Source organism: Oncorhynchus tshawytscha, linkage group LG30, assembly GCF_018296145.1.
Source record: "Oncorhynchus tshawytscha isolate Ot180627B linkage group LG30, Otsh_v2.0, whole genome shotgun sequence".
NCBI lineage: Eukaryota > Metazoa > Chordata > Actinopteri > Salmoniformes > Salmonidae > Oncorhynchus > Oncorhynchus tshawytscha.
In genome coordinates this window covers 19964335-19970525 of record NC_056458.1, presented here as the reverse complement: position 1 = coordinate 19970525, position 6191 = coordinate 19964335, and positions in this window count along the sequence as shown.

The window sequence follows — 6191 nt, the reverse complement described above, 5'->3', positions numbered from 1 at the left end:
TGGCTGCCTGCAACACCCCAGATGGGATAGGGAGGCATTTTATATAATTTATAAAATCACTTAAATGCTACTGTATGGTTATTTGTGTTAGCAAATCACCAAATTCACTATTCTAAATAAGTTCCTGCATTTTTGAGAGAGAGAATTCGAAAACAAACCTGATTGACAAACTCCAACATCTACTGGGTGAAATACCAGTGTGCCATCACAGCAGCAAGATTTGTGACCTGTTGCCACAGGAAAAGGTCAACCAGTGAAGAACAACCACCATTATAAATAACCCATATTTATTTTCTCTTTTGTACTTTAACCATTTGTACATCGTTACAACACACAATGACATTTGTAATGACTATTCTTTTGGAACTTCTGTTTCCCATGCCAATAAATCCCCTTGAATGAGAGAGCGAGAGAGAGCTCTATTTGTATGTCATCTGATCACAGCCCCCTCTGGAGTTTGCTAAATGGCATTGGCACTTGGATTGGAACCAGTGCTTTGGTCAGATAACATTAAAATAGAGCTCTTTGGCCATGCACACCAGTGGTGGGTTTGGCTTTGAAAAACGTTAGGTTACGACCGTAACCCCAGTTCTCTGATAGTATGAGTGAGGGATTTCACTTATGGGATACGCCCCCAGCGTATTTGTCAGAAGCCTTTATTACACTACGCCAGCCATAATTGGCTGGACATCGAGACGTGTGTGTCGGGGAAGGGTGTCCCTCCTACCCTATAAAAAAAGTCCAACACAGCGTCTCTGAGTCTTTTAAAAATAATACAGGAGTCAGTATAACCCATAAGTGAAATACCTCACTCATTATCAGAGAACCTGGGTTACAGTCGTAACCTAAAGTTCTCTTACAAGTATTAATTTAGTTATTTCACTTATGGGATATACTGACAACCGTATTGCCAGACAAGCTTATCCTGACAACCAACTGCCCTGTGCAATGTATCACACAAATGGGTTTTGCCCCAAGATCCTACACGTATAACAGTATGCACCAGGGTCAGTGCAGTGACATCGAGCCTATAAAACTTCGCAAATGTATGAGGCGAAGCCCAACTCGCTGCTGAGAGAAATATCTTGGATAAATATGCCCTTAAATAAAGTCCAGGACGTAGCCATTCCTCTAGTGGAATGAGCCCGTTGGCCAGCAGGAGACTGAAGACCCTTACTTGTGTAGGCCAAGGCGATAGCCTCCACTATCCAGTGAGAGAGGCATTGTTAAGTGAGCGCTTTACCTGTGTGAGGTTTCACCCAGGAAACAAACAACTGATCACAGTTTCTAAATCCCTTAGTCCTGTCCATGTAGATGCGCAGAGCACAACATATAAAACCGTTGATGTTCCAGAGAGAAAAACAACGGGGGATAAAAAGCTACCAGCTCAAGGGGAAGACATATGGGTTAATAATCTTCGGGATAAAGGCGGAGTTAGGCCGTAATGATACCTAATTACGTGTATGTGACCAATACAATTTGATTTGTTACTGGGTGCAAATTGTGCATGAATGTCACTTACACGCTTGGCGGAGGCCAATGCTAGTAATAGAGCAGTCTTAAATGAAAGCATCTTTAGCTCTACCTGATTCAGGGGCTCAAAAGGCTGTTGGCATAGAGCATCCAAAACAATTGATAAATCCCATGACGGGGCAAGCTGTTTGGACACCGGACTCAAACGACATGCACCCTTCATAAAACAGGCGACAAGGGGGTGTTGCCCCACTGTCGTGCTCCCAAAACCCACACGACAAGCCGAAATAACTGCTAGATATACCCAAATAGTAGAAAAGGCATTTCCTTTTTCTAATAATTCCTGTAGAAACGACAGGATTACCGGGACAGAGCACTGGAATTGCACTGTCTGTGATTTAGTGCACCATTCCTCAAACACAGACCCATCATTGAAACCCTCTCATATTCAAACATCCAAATAACTACTAAAGCCGATGCCATCAAACCTAGTAGACTCAGGCATGTTTTCAAAGAGACCAGGTTCCTTCTGCTAGGCAATCTTGTAAAGTTACATGTTCCACTGAAAGGAAAGCTTTGAATGATACAGAATCTAGGATTAAACCTAGGAAAGAGATTGTCGGCATGGGAATCAGAACACTTTTTACTGTGTTTATTCTGAAACCTAGAAATGTCAGGTGTTCCAAGAGAAGCTGACTATGTTGTAAGACCTCTTATCTCGATTGCGCACACAGCAACCAAACATCCATGTACGTCATCGGCTGAATGCCCCTCTCTGAGTGGGGCTATGGCTGCCTCGTACACTTCATAAAAACATGAGGGGCCGAAAGGGAGCACCAGAAATTTGTAGATTACGCCTTGAAAAGCGGATCTGAGAAATTTCCTGTGAGGAGGGTATATTGAGATGCGAAAGTAAGCTTCCTTCAGGTTGACGGATACAAACCAATCACCTGGGCACACAGAACGTAGCAGAGCAGTGTGTCAACATTCTGAATGTGTACTTTCTCATGTGCCTGTTCAGAGCACGTTAATCTAGGATCAGGTGTATGCCACCCCCCTTTTTTGGAACCAGGAAATATTGAGTAAAAGCCGCAGTGTCTTTGCTCGGGAGGAACATTTCTTATTGCCCTTTTCCCTATTAGCGATGTGATTTCCTCCCGGAGTACACGCGGTGATTCCCCCTGAGCCTTAGTGTATATGATTTCCTTGAATCGAGGCAGGGTGACATCGAATTGCAGTCTACATCCCCTGTCTATCGTGCCCTGTACCCAGTTTGACACTGCATGCCAGCCAGTTCTCTGGGTGGGAAGGGAGGCTTCTTAGACCAGGGTCCCTTAGGGTCCAAGGTTCTCTGCTGCTGGGATTTTAAAGGTCGAGGGGGGGTCGACCTGCTGCAGCCTGGGCGAAGGTGTGGTGAGGCACAGGGCTGTATCTTCGTGGGCTTCACCCTCACTCTTTTTCTCCTCACACTGTTTCTGTATCATCTTGACGGTGGGACCGAAAAGGCCTTTAGGGTCTACTGGAGCTTCCAGGATCTACAGCTTCTCACTATCATACACAGAGGAAAGGTTGAGTCATTGAGCCCTCTCCTGGGATATTATGAGCCCCATCGCTCTTCCTGACGCCTGGACAGCGGCTTTAAGCAGATGCAGGTTGAGGTCTGTGGCAATAAAGATCTCATCCCATAGACCTGGCTCCAGTGTGACCGCTAGCTCTTCCTGTAGCTCAGCTTGGTATGCCGAGAGCATGGAGGCAGTGCTGAGAACCCTCACCGCTGTGGCGACCGACCTGTAGACCACCTCTGTCACAGAGGACTGGAAGCGTTCATACTTGGTTGGTAAGGTGGGGCCAGTCAAGGTCATGGAGGACTTCTGGCTGGGGCGTAGTAGGAAGCCACCAGGGGTTCGATGGAGGGCATGTGGGCAAACCCAATCCCCACCATGTCAACACCGACCCACCTTGGACAGGGTTCTTGGATGAGAAAGATGTACTCCAGGTACGAGTAATCTCCTCCGGGCAATTCTGGGAAGACTGGTAATAATTGCCTGGCTGCCCATTTAGCTTTGGTGGTCTCTGCTACTGCATTGGGCCAGGTAATCACCAGCTTATTCACAGCACGTTTGCACACGCCCTGTAGGTCTACACTGAGAACTGGTGGGGATGACGCCCACACTAGCCGTCACTCAATGATTCCCGGTGGGGATATCCATCGCCTCTGGTGAGCCATCGGGGACGCCGGCCCCCATGTTAGTGTCCTGTCGACTAAGGCTAGTTTGGCGTGTGCTAGCCTGCGACACAGGCTCTTCGTGGTACTCTTCCACAGCCGGGGAGATGCTAAGGCTACCTGGGCACGTTGCAGCCCAAGGCGAGCGGAGCACACCAATATCTTGTTTGCACAGGAACAAATTGTGCGTATTGAAAACAGGTGACAATAATTGGGGTGACAATAATTGTTTTTGTATTACTTGTTAAATATTTCCCCTTTAAAAAAATATATAAAAAATGTCTTTTGCTAATTTTTTTTTTATCAAGGGTGACAATCATTTTGGATCTGACAGTATATCCAAATGCCCAACCAAAACATTGAAAACCAAATTACTGTAAGATGCCCACCTTGCCCGTTCAGACAATTTCTTCACCTGAAATTACAACGCAATTAAGGTGTATCATACATAATGAAAGATACATTCTAAAGGCTATTTAAAAAGAAAAACCATTAAGGATTTGTTGAGACAAACCTTGCTGAACTGATTGAACCCTCCTACTCCAAAACAGCAAGCAGCAAAATATCTCAGGATGGACCAGCAGTAAGTCCAGCACCTATGACTCTTCAGTTGACATAAAAAAAAATTTAAAAAAAAAAGGAAGCCCCTTTTTGCCTTTGGGACGCAACATTATTTTGGGATGGCATGTCAGTTACATGGGTGTTTGACGTACCTCAGGCTCTAAAAAGATGAATGCTTAATACAGCCAACCTTTAAACCAAGGCATCCTACCCACCACATTTGATTGACAGAGCACGAGCCATAACTAGGCCAGGCTTCACTTTGTTTCAGAGAAATGAGCAAACAAAAGAACCGTACTCTGTTTTGGGGAGGGAAAAAAAGGGTCATTATTGGAAGATCATGTTAAACTTTCAGTTATACATGCTAATTTATTTTTAATATATCCATTTTTACCACACGTTTCTTCGACATCGTCACGATGGAATTCTAACAAGAAATGTCTAATATCCAGAAATTGTGTTTAGTGAAAAGTTCTGACAAGTCTTGGATCTTGAGGAACCTGGTGACCCATTTATAAAAACTTGTTCCTTTTCTGTGAAACGTGACCACAAGTACCACTACCTACCTATAGTTGAAGTCAGAAGTTTACATACACTTAGGTTGGAGTCATTACAACTTTTTCAACCACTCCACAAATTTCTTGTTAACAAACTATAGTTTTGGCAAGTCGGATAGGACATCTACTTTGTGTATGACACAAGTACTTTTCCCCAACAATTGTATGCAGAGATTATTTCACTATCACAATCCCAGTGGGTCAGAGGTTTACATACACTAAGTTGATTGTGCCTTGAAACAGCTTGGAAAATTCCAGAAAATGTCATGGCCTTAGGCTAATTGACATCATTTGAGTCAATTGGAGGTGTACCTGTGGATGTATTTCAAGGCCTACCTTCAAACTCAGTGCCTCTTTGCTTTGCATCATGGGAAAAAAAAAATCAAAAGAAATCAGCCAAGACCTCAGAAAGAAAATTATTGCCCCCAAGTCTGGTTCATCCTTGGGAGCAATTTCCAAATGCCTGAAGGTACCACATTCATCTGTACAAACAATAGTATGCAAGTATAAACACCATGGGACCACGCAGCAGTCATACCGCTCAGGAAGGAGACGCGTTCTGTCTCCTAGAGATGAACGTACTTTGGTGCGAGAAGTGCAAATCAATCCCAGAAGAGCAGCAAAGGACCTTGTGAAGATGCTGGGAAAAGAATGGTACAAAAGTATCTATATCCACAGTAAAACGAGTTCTATAAATCGACATAACCTGGAAGGCCGCTCAGCAAGGAAGAAACTGACTAAGAATACCATCCCAAACGTGAAGCACGGGGGTGGCAGCATCATGTGGGGGTGCCTTGCTGCAGGAGGGACTGGTGCACTTCATACAATAGATGGCATCATGAGGAACGAAAATGATGTGGATATATTGAAGCAACATCAAGACATGTCAGGAAGTTAAAGCTTGGTCGCAAATGGGTCTTCCAAATGGACAATGACCCCAAGGCTCCAAAGTTGTGGCTAAGCTATTGGAGTGGCCATCACAAAGCCCTGACCTCAATCCCATAGAAAATGTGGGCAGAACTAAAAAGTGTGTGCGAGCAAGGAGGCCTACAAACCTGACTCAGTTACACCAGCCAAGTCAGGAGGAATGGGCCAAAATTCACCCAACTTATTGTGGGAAGCTTGTGGAAGGCTACCCAAAACATTTGACCCAAGTTAAACAATTTAAAGGCAATGATACCAAAATACTGAGTGTATGTAAACTTCTGACCCATGGGAATGTGATGAAAGAAATAATAAATCATTGTACTATTATTCTGACATTTCACATTCTTAAAAGGCGTGATCCTAACTGACTTAAAACAGTGCATTTTTACTAGGATTTAAGTGTCAGGAATTGTGAAAAACTGAGTTTAAATGTATTTGGCTAAGGTGTA